General features: G+C 43.8%; 1 long non-coding RNA gene across 2 annotated transcripts in view; it reads right to left on the bottom strand.

The window, feature by feature from the left end:
- Positions 1-14,057, bottom strand: part of LOC112975085 — a 41,859-nt gene that overhangs the window by 502 nt on the left and 27,300 nt on the right. Inside the window, exons 3-6 of one of the 2 annotated variants that reach the window (XR_003256480.1) lie at positions 11,887-11,958; positions 9,480-9,550; positions 8,135-8,358; positions 3,394-3,570 (exon numbers count right to left, since the gene is read on the bottom strand). This is a non-coding gene — a long non-coding RNA (uncharacterized LOC112975085). The remainder of the gene's footprint in view (positions 1-3,393; positions 3,571-8,134; positions 8,359-9,479; positions 9,551-11,886; positions 11,959-14,057) is intronic. The other variant, XR_003256481.1, reaches the window with a different exon arrangement.

A 14,057-nucleotide genomic window follows, 5' to 3' on the forward strand; every position in this document is an offset into this window, starting at 1 on the left:
ACCCAGCGGCTTTCTAGAGAAATTTTAAGCTGCTTCAAGCCGACAATATGTGAAAATGTCAGGTTCTATTTTGTCCAGTCTGATAAAATTCCAGTGGCACTAAACCACGTGGCAGCCAAAAGGTCTGTCTTTTTTGGAACAAGAGCCCTAACTGGGCCTGATCACATTTGCTTTCCGACTAACAGCCGGTGGGTTTGTGCAGCAATGAGAGGAAAAGTAAATAGCGCAAAAATCYGATAATGAACATTGTAGTCATTGGGGTTTGGTTCATACTTTCACCAAATGCATCAGAACGTGCCTACTGCTGTTGCAAGCAACTGCTGCTCTCATTTGGGAACAGCTGAAGTAGTGCAGGAAAAAATTAATAGCCAGTAGGAGTGATATTTGTGTGTTCCTAAGGCTGAAACAGAAAAATTGCCCCATCCTGGCATCTCGGTCCTTGCTGGCCTTGTGTACTCAACACTGCTGTAAGTGTGTAATCCTTCCCAAATGGCAAAGCCAACTGGGCTTCCAGGTTCTCAGGGAAAGCTCCTGGCTGGTATGGTGGAGCAAAGAAATACAGCCCCTTTTTATAGCACTGTGGCCTTTTGCCATGTTGTGTATGGTGTCTGCAGGGTGCATGAGGAACAGAGGTAACCTGAAGGACGKGAGAGGAGACAGGCACTTGTGGAGAACAGAGGAAGCACCGCTGGAAATGCCCATGCTTTGCAACTCAAGGAATTCAGGCCTTTATTATGGGAATGAGAAGGTTTCACATCTGGGAAGTACCAACTGTCATTTCCTTACTGTATTAGAAATGGGCAGCTATGTGTAAAAGCACAGATTCATACAGCTACACATTTTGCAACTTTCCTCATAAATGAAATAATTCTAAGGAGGGGATCCAGAGGAGCATGGAAAGGGATGTGTATATTTTCTAGTTAAGAGAATATGGGGTGTATCCAGTAATAACTTCTGTATCCATCTAATAAGTTCTACTTTGTGTTCTTGCAATTGCTTTGGATTGGCTTAGGCTTTTTTCTTTTTTTTTTTACATGATATATTAATTCCATGTTTTATTGCTTGCTTAAACCCACCAGCTTTTAACTTCAACTGAAAACTCAACAATCGAAGTCAGTCATTTTTACAGCAATGTACTGGGAAGGCGTCAGCAATATTTATCTGTCAGGGTAACTACATATGTATCCTATGTGTGTTCTGCAAATCCTATCTGTGTTCTGCAAAAATGCCTGTGTTGTTCCTGAAGAACAGTTCCTGTCCAAGGTGAAACCGTTACGTGTATTTACATCAGTGATTAGCGTTAACTGTGTAGAAGTGTTCTGGTCAGCCACAGGTATCCAGCTGTGTGACAGATCAAAAGGGTTAAACATAGGCTGATGCTTTTAGACGTTTCCTTCTTCACAGTGAGTTAACTCCCATGAGAGAGAGCATGTCATTACAGATCATGCCTACCAGGAATCCTACCTGTAAAAATAGATTTTCTGTCTCAAGGGCCTTAATAAGAGTGTTACTACACAGAACTGTTTTACAATGATAGCTCTAAATAATTTATTTTTTATTTCAACAAAGTACACCTTAAAAAAGTAATAAACTTGTTTTTCAAGCTGTATTTTTATGCTAGTAGCACTGGACTGTTTGGTCTCTGAGRTCCATCTCTGCATTTCATTGCCTGGGTTTGTTCTAAAGAAGATTTATTTTTGTTCTGTGAATAATTTTTGAAGGTTCTTGTATATGTACAGATATAGATACATTTGAGGTCTTTTATTGATATTCCTACAAAGAATACAAATAAACTTTAACTTTAAACAGTTTGGACCCTTTGAACCTGTGCTGATTTAAAATTCTGTTCTCTCTGCTATCAAGTTGCACCTGGGTTTTGTGTAACGGAGGATGGTGGGGGGAAATTCGGACAGTGCAGCTTAGTGCTTTGGATAACGTGCACTTGGAACCGGGAGCTGCCTGGGTGAACTGAGGGGGTCTGTGGCTGGGAAGAGCAGCAGAGCAATTCCCTTCTCGTGTTTCTGGRACACCGGGTTCTGCTTGTGGCTGGGTATTTTGATGGGGAGTCCCACGGGGGTGCCAGGGCTCTGTCCCGGACTCTGCCTCCCTGTTACAGCAACCTCTCAAGGTTTCTGAAGCCTTCCTCTTGCCTGGAAATACCTGGCATTGTGGAGTGAGAGGGCGACAATCTGTGGTGACATGGAGAATTGCTCTCTGCTTTTATAGTCTGTAGAATACTTTGCCTTTTTTTCGAAGCTAAAAGACCACTTAGCCTGAAATCATATCTTAGGCAAGGGATTTTTGGTTATTTTATTACTAACAAGTGGTGAAAAAAGAACTACATTGCATTAATTAATGGGTTTATTCCTATCACCCTGGACAAGTGAAATGTGGTCAGCCCAATTTTCTTGTTCAGTCAATTCCTGGTTTTCAGGTTTTTCTGCACCAACGCAAAGCTGCAGTATTTGAAGTGTGGACATGCAGAGGAATATTTATTTACAGGTTTGCATAAAATGCTGGATTCTAGGTAATTTTTACTTATCCCTACACATGTGTATGAAATATCATATATAAGAAGTGGAAAAACCTTTCTTGTTGAATGCAAAATCTATACACAAGGGGATGTTTTGCTAAAAGGTTTTTTTATTCTCATTTTGCATGCTAATTTTTTTTTCAATAGCTTTGAAGCCTGCAAAATACACACAGCAAACTGTTAGTTGTTATTGCATGCCTCCACCCTGGCCCTACACCTTGTTCTGTTCAAGTCCCCTACATGTTGTGCCTTGTTCTTGCTTAGGCTGTGAGTTTTTCATGCCAAGGGTTGCCTTCCTGCATGTTTGTGCAGAACCCAAAACAGCGGATGCCTGGTGCTTCTGGGCATGAGGGCAGTACAAACAGCATCTCTAAAGGAGGCGTGTCTGTGAATTCCCACACCCGTGTCCTGTCCATCTTCTCAGTACTCACCCGTGAAAGTTGCTTACGCTCTTCGGCAATCCTAAGCGCTGCCCAGAGCAGAAGGCAGAGCTAGCAGCTGTGATGGGGAAGAGAAGGGACAGGGTGGGATGTAGAGCTGGAGGGACAATGTGAGCTCAGTATCCTTCAGGTTAGTGTCAGGATTTTGAAAAGTGGGGAAAAAACAAGAAGGAGAGGGATGGGCAGAGACAGGCAGGTCTGGGGGGGGAGAAGGAAGCAATCAGAGTGCGTGCTGAGTGAAGCAGAGGGAGGAAGCTGAGGGAGAGCAGGAGCACTGGGGCAAATGGCAGTTAGGATGGCACGGGGGAAATGCAATTAAAACTGCAGGAAGTTTGGGCTTTTTGCCAAGCAACTGATACTCAAGTGTTACCTCCTGCTGAGGATGTTAACATTCTGCTTTACCTTGAATGTGCTCCTTACCTCCACTGTGCAAAGTTCTTGTACGTGAATGTGCAGATTTTTCTCCATTTCTAGACRTTCTGGACAAAGTATTCAGAACTAGCACAGGTTCTGCAGTCTGTTCTCATCACTTAYGTAGTTCACCCACTCCAGCTGGAATGTTCCTTTGGAGAAGCTCTCCTCCAGAAGTCCTTCTGCCTAAAGGGATGTAAGAGTAAAACCTTTAATGATTTCCTCTAGTGCAGGAATGTGTGCTGTTGCCTTAAGTAAAGAGCAGCAGCTGCTTACATGCATTAGCAGGTGGAATAGCAATTTGCTTACACTGAGGTATTAGTCTCATGAGAAGAGAATCCTTGCTCTTATTAGAACCCATCTCACATTCCTGCCCTTCACCTTTCTCCTGGTCCCACAGATTGAATGTCCTCATGTCTACAGAACATGTTGTATCAAATTCTGGCTTTTTGCTGCAGAGAGGTAGATCAAATATCTTGGTTGTAGGCATGAAACCTGGCTACCCCTTAATTCTTCCTACAGCAAGTAGGAATACCTGTCCTTACCAAGCTCTATGGGATCACGTAATCATGCTGATGCCACTGGAAACATTGCTTCTGCAGACCTGACTCCCCTTTCCAGCACACACTTGGCCCAGCTAAATAACAAAAAGACTTTGGCTGAAGTAGAGGGAAGGCTTTATTACCAATTATTGCCGACTTCAGTGTGGCTGGCAAGAGCAGGGCACTCAGAATAGGGGTTCCTCTCACCCCCTCGAATTCGTCCAGCTTTCACCCTATAATATGACCCTAAAGACAGTGGTGTTAACACTGGGGAGAGGGGGACAAATACCATAGTGTTGGTAGCATGAGTGAAGAATGATATGGTAATGATAGAAACTAATGCAGAATGAAATATGATCTGYGCAGAAATGAATGGCATTTCTCACTCCCTTCTCCCTGCTGTCCAGGCTTCTATTTGCAGCAGGATACAGATGCAGAGAGCAGTTTCAATTTTGCTTAGAAAAGAAGATGACCTGCATGCTGTGAAGAAAGAACTACAGCTAATTTGCAGGCTGCATTTATTCACCCCTATCCTTAGTTATTTCTCCCTCTTCATCTAGCTCACTTAAGTCAGACAATATGCAGGTGCCATGCTGGAGCCTACATGAAACTATCAATTTACAAATTATTACTGCAGGAGTGGCTGTTTTATTGRTAAGAGTTGCATCTTGCCTCCCTAAGTTAACTACTGTTTTAYGTTCTCCAGGTATTCAGAGTCATATGGAGATAACATCCATTTTCAGAGTTATGGACCCAGTATACTTACAAGAGAATAGTACCAATGAACAGAATGAAAGAGATGCTRAGTACCATACAGTCTTTGGTACCACACGGGGACAGTCCCTCCTGGTAGTACRTGCAACGCCCATGTGTACCTGTTTACCACCGGAAGGCTCACAGAGGTGGCTGCAGGCAGTCTACGTGAGAGCGTTTGCTCTGCATTCATAGGAGCAAAACAAGCATGATGGGGAARGAAAGTGAACAAAGTAAAGCAGTGGTAGATACCTGCCTTTGAGATGGGTGCTTTGAAGTAGCCTATTGCCTGCACAAAAACTCCTGGCCAGAGGCTCAGTGTCAGTGCCGCTTCTAATGTCATGCCCATCCTTTGTCTTGGCTGAGGTAGAAAGAAAGGTTCATCTCTTTGGGAGATGTAGCAAAAAAGAGGTTGAAGGAGACCTCATTCACGTGAGCRTCCTGTGGATAATATGGCAGGAGCTCAGTAAAGGAAAAGAAACTTTTATGGGCCYTTCTTCCAGGCTTGACAAGATGGGGGAGAACAACTGACTGTGTTCAACCACCACCCAGGAAGCAGCAGTCGCAGAAGCAGTTCCTGTGAGGAGAAGCTGGTTTGGTCTCCGTGAAAGACTGTGTGGGAACAGCATGGCTGGGCATTTGGGGGAGCCTCCCCTCATCTGGACTCAGGCATTTGGGTGAGATGTCCCTCATCTGGGACCTAGCATTTGGGGAAGGAGGGAAGAAAGAAACGTGCTGGTTGCTTGATTTCCCCTCTCTTTCTTAGGGGACAAGTCTTCCCTGATAGAGCCACCTGCGTGCCGCTCTCCCGCTCTGGCAGATAGCCTCACTAACACCCCGTGCACATTCAGCAGCTGACTTATGTGCAGAGATTCATTTTGCAGAGCCAGCAGTGTCCTGTAAGGAGGGATTGTGCTTACAGGAGACGCTACCCAGGAACGTCCTGTAAAAAACTATTTTGTAAAGGCCTTAAAAAGGCGTTCAGGGGTGGGTTTCAGTCCTCATCACAAACAGTGGATTAAGTTCTGCCTGCAATTTAGCTGAAGTACATAAGATCACACATCCCCTTTGGACGCATAGGGCTTTGCCCATAAATTTGTTCCTAGAATGTGTGTCCCTTTTTTCCTTCATCCCCGGTGTGGTTAAATAGTCTGTGTTTCACTATTCAAAGCTTCGCTCTCCATTATTATCTGTGTGTACTATTTCATTTAGTATTTTCAAAGGATTCTTTTCAGGATCCAAGGCTTCCCTGGCCGGAAGGCAATGAAAGAGGAGGATGGACTTCATATTCCCCRTTAGTACCAGAAACCTCTGAAACATTTTACTTTATATTGTTGGATATTTCCAGGACCAGGAATCCCTGAAGAACGCAGACTTGCCCTTTCAGATTTTTTTCTCCTACTACTGGGAAACTGTGCAAATGGTAGCTCCCTGCTATGCCAGGATATGCACTCTATAAGGCTACCTTTAGAAAGTCATTGCTACAGCAACCAATACAGCTAAAAAAGCTGATAGAATGGGCAGCATCTCCTCTGGGGTTGACTGAAGGGCAAAGAAATTGCTTCTCCCTCCGTAACATTTTTTTCTTGAAAGAAATACATTCCCTGCAGGCAGATTCCAGATTGTGGCTTTGTCAAAATATGGAGCTTAAAAAGGAAAGTCCATCTGCCCCAACTGCTGACTTGACAACTGTGATGTTGGAATAAGCCGTGTTCCTAAAATGGAAAGATGGAAAAGACCTAGGAGGCTGTATATGGTCCCTCTTCCAGTTCACTAATGCAGGYACAGTAGTGCTCTGTTCAGTCACGGCAGAAGTGTTCTTATGAGACTTATGCCAATGTGTTGGTGGTCTAATAACTGCTAGGAAAATTTCCTGAAGGCCTGGACTGGATTTTTCCATGATGACTGTCCCCTAGAGAGTAAAGTTAGCATAATATCACCAATACTGATGTTCCCACCTGTATGCAAAGCATTTCCTGTTGCAGTTAGGGACAGAAGCGGAGTGTTAGCTGTGACTCCTGAGTTAGCTGCTGAAAAAGTATCAGTGTCAGAGGAGTCTGTGAAGAGTAAGCATCAGTTATCCCAGAGATCAAAAATCCTGGATAAAAAGAGCTATTTACTGCTATAGTACTGACAGTGGCTTTTCAAGTGCCATTAGAAACTGCTAAAATTATCTCATTAGCTGCTAATTGCTGGGGCCCTGAATGCACCTTAAGATAATTCCTAAAAGAAGCCAGGTGACAGTCCCAGACCCATCTCACATAGATGTGTGTGTGTGTGTGTGTGTGTTTCCTGTCACCCGGCTTCAGTGGCTAGCAAAACTGCTGATTTCTGCCTGTTCAGCTGAGGAAAGGAATGGCTGTGAAGCTTTAGGGCACAAAGGAGCTGCGTTGGCAGAGCTGAGTGGAAGTCAGCTGCCTACATCCAAGATGCCATGCTCTTTGGCCTCTTACTATTGCAGCAAGAAGCTAGTCAGTCGCAGAGATACTGCGATTAGGATTAGAGGAGCTGGGTGAAGAAGGAAGAGCTGCCTGTGGTGGCCTAGAAGAAAAATGAGCTGACAGAAACACACATGTCCCATCATCTGTAGACCCTCGTGCCCCCCTGCACCAACAGCTGTGGGTAGACCTACCACACTGACGAAGTCTGCTTGCCTGGGTAGTGGCTCTCCTTGGCTACAGCCATCTCAGATTGGGCTTGACCAATGTAAAAGCATAATGACTGGAAACTACTTGGAATGGGACTAGATGCAAGAAAGAAAATAGACAGTGCAACCAAAGSTCCCAGCCTGCTCCCCCAACACCTGTAGCCAGCCTGCAAAGGAGTCCATGCAAGAATTTGCTGTGGGTAACAAAGATGATTTTTCAAAGGCAAAAGATCAGAAATGAGACAGCAGCCATTAGGAGCCACTGAGATTTGTGTTCCTAGGGAGCTTGGCTAGTCCTTAGTTCAAAAACATCCAGGCATCTGATTTCAGCTGGATTTAAGTATCTAGTGGATCTGAGTATCTGGCTGTTTTCAATCTCTCAGTTGTAGAGCCTAAGCTTGGCTAGATGTTTCTTGGGTGATTTTGCTCTGTGCAGCCTTCCTGTATTTACACCTTTCCCAGCAGCACACCAGTTTCCCAGCAGTTTCCAGATGCATGGCTATGCTGATACAGATTTATTCCTTCTAATCAGGACAGGTCTGTGGTATATACCTCATGCTCCCCAACAGTGTGGCCTTCTGGTTTGGGGAAATGCTAACCTAGTCTTWTCCATATCCTAAACAATAAAAACGGCTTTTGCTTCAATTATGTTCATAATCACACTACTCAGCATAGAAGTAAAAAGGCTTATTGTCCCCCAGGCTTAAGGGCATCAGCAAATCAGCACTTTGGGTGCTGATCCAATAAACACTAAGTGGGATATAATTAAATACTTTGAATATTTATATTGACAATGAAGTTTTTATACCTTCCAGTAAGATATTTGTAGTTGTCTGTGGTCAGAGATAGGATGTGCTTGGTTGAAAGGGACCATTCCCGTGGTCTCGGCATTACAGCAGCTCAAAGGTTTTGGTCAGCTGATGATGAACATGGAGGAGTTCCACAACATTGAATCTGCTTAGCTTACAACTGGGCCCAGGCCAGTCTGTAGCAGGCTGGCTGTCTTCCTCATCAGAAAGGTCACCCCAGCAGCTGGAGGGAGAAAATTTGGTGAGCCGGGAGTGCTGGAGCCGTGCTTTCAGCATAACCATGGTTCCTCCAAGTGAGGATTGAGTCTCATTAGCAGTACACCATGTGCAGGTTGTACAGTCTTAATTTTGTTTTAGTCTATGAATACACTTATAAATGACCATTTGAGTACATACTGCACTGAGTACCAGGCTGTATGGCCATTCTTCTCTGGCTTCTCCTGGTTCCCACTGAACTTTCTGGCTCACCTGTATGCTGTGGCTCATAAGGGCAACAGCTGTCACAAGGGYCTGTACTGGAGAGAGTCCGGAATGAATTTGATAAACAAATCGCATGCAGACGTGACACACAAACATGCACTGTTGCAAGTGTTTCTTTAACCACTGCTCCTTCATCAGCATGACAAACAAGTATGTTGAGTATCTTGGGGGCAAATACACTTGCGCAGATGCTACAAGTGTTATCAGCAAATTGGCTCAGGGATATATTTGCAATTCACTACACTTTGAATTGCTGTCAGTAAAAKGTTCGTCTTTTCTGAAAGCCTTGGGCCATCCGTGAGAAATTACCCCCACCCTATCTGAGACCACATCATGATATGTTAATGTGACAAAGTCCACAGAGATTTCCCCCCACATTGTCCTCTAATTAATGTACTACTGAAGTACTGGGAACTTAAAATAGCGGACAAAGCAGATGCTGATTAGCAAAATAACAAATCTCTCCTTCCCACCCTCAGAATGATCTGAAATACTGATGTCTTACAGATATGACATTTGTCAGAAAAGGCAGCTAATGATTAATCAGTGTGCAATAATGCAGTAATGTAAATAAATGGCTTAAATTGAGCAGTGCAGGCAACTTCATATAGTTGGTCAACACAGATGAGCCCTAAGCAGGACAAATCATGCTGAGAATAAAAAGGAATTTCAGTCTTTGATCATACAGACAGCAAAACAGCCAGTAGCAGCAGCAGGTTTTTGTAGGAGCTGTGGTGAACGATTTTTCTTGAGCTGTCAAACAACTGCCATATAAAGTTGTGGTTTTTAGTCATTGTGAATTTAGGCAAGATTCAAACAGGCTATTTGGAATTCCATATATATACAATATGTAAGTTTGCATACCTTGTTCCATTCCTTTCCTCCAGTTTGACTTCTACTCCCCAGCTCTCTACTGATGTTTGTAAGCAGATATCCTAGGAATAAGGACAAATAGAAAAAAAAAAATGTGAACAGAACCACTGCAAAACTGTTAAGGAAAAAGATCCAAAGAAGCTCAAAGAACAAACTTGTCAACAGATCTTCCAGAAAAATAACACAAGGAAAAGCCAAAGAGGAAAAAAGAATATTTTTTTGCTCTTGGGGGGGTGAGGTAAAATCAAGTTTGCAGAAGATCTTGTTTCTAACCCTAACCCTGAAGTCCAGAATCCAAATGCAGTGAAACACCCTACCTGCTGCAGGCAGCAATGGAAGCAGCAGCAGTGTGTCATCTCTGGGGGGATTACACTGGGGAGGAAATTTGAGTGCACTTGAAAAATCTGCATTTAAATAGTCTCTTGGATGATCAAACCTCTCCTAGGAATGCCTGCTGGGCTGGAAAGCTAACCCACACGTGTACCAGTATTTGTCCCATTGCTACACTGTGTTTGCCCTGGCTGCTTCATTTACCCTTTCTTGCTAACACTGTACCAGTTGTGCCGTCCTCTTAAGAGTCCGGCCTAGAGCCCGTCGTAATCCCACGCTTTCGCTAGGTTAGCTACCGATGCCTTCCACACAGATGTGTGTTGTTGTAGCGCAGCGCAGCCAGCTGCTTCGCCTGTCCCCTTCCGCTTCGCTTCCCCTTACACAGCCGCAATAAAAGACACTGGCGTTTGCTGCCAGTGCAAAACGGTAGCTTGGCGCTTCTGGAACATTTTGTAAGTACTGGGCCACGTTCCACCATCCGTTTCTTTCGTTGTTGTTGTTGTTGTTGTTTTAACTCTTGGCCTACACTGACTTCTCTTACTGCAACCGACTCCTGACTTTAAACCAAGACTACTGATTAGAGCAGTCTAGATATCAATGAGAGGGATCCACATTAATAGACTACTGATAAATCCAAACTCTTCCGCCTTTGCTTTGAGAAAGCCTCCTTCCTTTTATTGTGCCCTTATGGCCTTCCCTCGGGAGTTCAGGAAGAATTTTCAAGAACTGAGAGGTAGAAGAGATGATAATAATTGTGTCTATAGCCTCTATACACTGTATTTCTGAAGGTTTACCCTGTTCTTTGGCGTGTGACCTACTTTCCTATGACACGTTTTCAACCCAGCAAACAATTCGGGGATCAAGCACTGAAGCTGTGAGCAAAGAACCATGTGTTTCTGGGAACGAGGAGTGGTAACAGCTTTTGTTAGGAAACTGGAGGTTTTCTACCTAAGGAATATGCAGTAGATCTATCTACCTGAGCTCTGGAAAATATTGGATGCCACAGGGAAAGCTAKTGCTTAAAATGGAGATCAGAAGATTACAACCAGACTGAAAAGTGAGTAAGAATCTGTCTAAAGCGGAGCACATTGTGCTGAAACATGAATCGCAATTCTGAGATCTTATTTAATGGGCTTTTTTTTTGCCCTCAGCAGGAACAGCACAAAAGTACTAACAAGACTGCTTGGGAAACAAATGTGGGAGCCATCTTCAAACACAGGAGGACCAGAATGTCATACAAAATTAACTGAATGACCTTATGGGCTAGGATAAAAGGAACTGAGGGTCATGTAGGGGGAAAGGAAGGAAATTGTATTGAAAGTAGATATAGTAAGAACACTGTGATCATGTTTACATGTTATAATTAATAATTCACCGAGTAGAAATGCACGATAGACTCCCAGCTGGCCTATCAGCCAGCCAAACAGTAGGCATAGCAATGCCGTTCTGYGTGCATCCATGCAAACCATATGGGAGCCATGGGAACACTATGTYATTTACATCTGCTTTGAAGGGATGGAAATAGTTTGTTACCCATATCAGGTATTTTAATTTCTCCCTTGTGCTCAAAATCATCAGAAATCCTGGGGAGAATGAAAACTAACCAGTCACACTGGCTGGCTTGTTTTCTCACTGGAAACAACGCTGACAAGAGGCTGCTTTTGTGTCACCTGAGGCAATGTTTTGGAGGGTGCCAGTTGCCCTGGGAATGGCATCTGCACATTGCAGTGCGTTATTCAAAGTGGGCAGCAGCCTGTGAGAGCTGGCTTATGCAGCTCAGTCCAAAACATATGCTAGGCAAGCAGGTCAAAACCAATATCGAGTTAAGGAAGTTAATCCAAGTCTGAGGATTTTAGTAGTATATTCCCAGTAGACACCTCGTGGGGCTTACCTTTACTTTACACTAAGCTACAAAGCAGTGACACCCACTCAGGAACTTGGTATGCTAGCTCCCTCCTTCCCGAGGCACTCAGTTTGCCGGGAACAGAAAATCAACACAAAAGCAGAACCTCTGCTCATGACTGTATGCTGCAAACTGTGGAGGTGAGAAAGCAGGGAAGATGTGCACCTTTCTGAGTCCCAGTGTCTCCTGCTGTCCCCTCTCTTGTCATGCGCAGATCTCTGGAGCCAGAAGAGCCCCCTGCAGAGTTGAAAGCAGACAAGAATGGTGCTGTAAAAGCCACTGAGCTCAGCTCTGTGATTGAAGCATTACTGTTTTTAAAACACAAAATTATCAGTCACCAGAGCATGCAGATTTCTGAGATGACATGAGGGCAAACCCAAAGTGACACTACACTATCCCTGCAACCTTGCACACAGAGCTGTGGCTACCATGAGCAGCAATCCTTTATGTTTAGTTCAATGGAGTACTGGGGAAAGCTGTTTCTGTAATCTCAGCTCTAAAACATATATACAGTCTTCCCGTTTCCACAGCAGGGCATTTACTGGGTAAACTGGGAAGGAGCCTTAGCTAGCCTCATCGTCTCTGTTCAAGAGGGAGAAATTGAGTCGAGGAGGCAATGTGACCTGCTCAAGACTGCACAGCAAGTCAGTCTTTCCCAATGTTGTCCTGTGCTCCATCCCTGTCCTCAAACCTCCCAGCTACAAGCTAGAGCCCCTCTGCTTTAGACCTTGTGGTCTGGCCTGCGCTTTCTTTTCAGAGGGGTGCTCTGATGTGTCCCTGCTTTCCTTGCTCTGTATGAAGTGGAGCTACAGTGCACCTTGGCCTTCCAGGCACGTCTCCACTTTGGGGCAGCAAAGAGCGTAGTAGGTAGAGAGCAGGAAATCCCAAATAGGCTAGTGAAATTGCTGCTGGCTGGGAGGGAAGGCTCAGTCCACACTAAGTTTTTCCTTCTAGCAGACTAGAAATCATTAGCACCRGTTAAATTACACATGGGTGGAAGTTACTACTTCCTTTTCTGTATTTAAAAACTGATTCAAACAGTAGGAGAAGGTGGTGAAGGGCTGATGTACCAGAAGTTAGGCTTTTTCAAAAGCACTAAAGATTTCAGAACCTAATTTTCGAATAGATTATGCTCCCATGTACTATGGGCCAGGCTCCCTAATCCCAACCCCCCTTCCTAAATTTATCCCAGGTATAGAAAGGTCAGAAGGCCAAGAAGAAGAGCTCAGGTGGAAATTGCAGCAGTTCAAAACTTGTTCTCTACTGTTTTTGCTATGTCTGCCAACACCAGGATCTTTCAATTCAGCTACTTCTGAAAATCACCCAAAACAGATCTGGCCCCCTTCCACCTCTCTACTGGATTTAATACTAGATTTGCATTACCTGAAATGCTACCTTTAACAAATACTTCTCTTATATTTATATACACATTCTAGACACTTTTAAGCTGATAGTGTCCTTTTAAAAGTCAGGCTGAGTAGGGAGTCAGGCTGAGTAGGGCAGAGAATTTAAATAGGTTTCTATACCCCAGACACCTGAAGAAGGAGAAATCACTTTGGGCTAGATATTGACCTAATACAAGTAAGTATACCAGTATTATGATGGGTATCACACTGAATTCTGCTGTTGTCCACAAATCAGAGCCATCCAAAGCTGGATTTTAACTTGCATTGTCCTTTCTTTTCCTCTCCATGTCATATTTTCAGAAGAAACAGCACACAGTCTCAGCCCCTGTATTTTACAAATACCACATAATACAGACTGGYGATAGGGAGCCTATAACCATGCAAGATTTTGGATGCTTAGCTTTTGTCTCTTCCTTAATGCATAAATCTGAGAAAATGGGCTGGAAATCTTCCAAAAACAGACTTCCAACTGAGACATCTGACTCATTAACCTCGGGTCCCAGGGTAGAATGCAGATGTTTTTAACTCTTCAGAGTAAATCTAGCTTAATTTTGTCCAGACATTAAAATAAAATGGTTTCTGCGTTATAACTGGAGATTTTTAAAGGGGAAAGCATTGTTTTTATGCTCTCCCAACATTCAGCTTTTTATGTTTCAGTAGTGTCTGTCTTCAAAGATTACTGTTCATGCAACATCAAACAAGTCACCATCTCCTTTGCTGGTATGCGGAAAGTGGCACAAATCTCCTGTCAGTAACAGCACTTCCATTCCCTAAAGCGGTGCTTTTTATGCTTTGACCTGTATCCCATTATCTTTCCACAAACATTACTTTTGTTTACCTGCCACGTTCTTGCCCTGCAGGCCAGTTTCATAGCAATTCTCCCCAACAGTGCAGCCTTCAGGTGCAATTTAAGTGCCGGTAGTAATTATG

The sequence above is a fragment of the Apteryx rowi genome, unplaced genomic scaffold (genome assembly GCF_003343035.1).
Source record: "Apteryx rowi isolate R43461 unplaced genomic scaffold, aptRow1 scaffold_65, whole genome shotgun sequence".
In the NCBI taxonomy this organism is placed as follows: domain Eukaryota; kingdom Metazoa; phylum Chordata; class Aves; order Apterygiformes; family Apterygidae; genus Apteryx; species Apteryx rowi.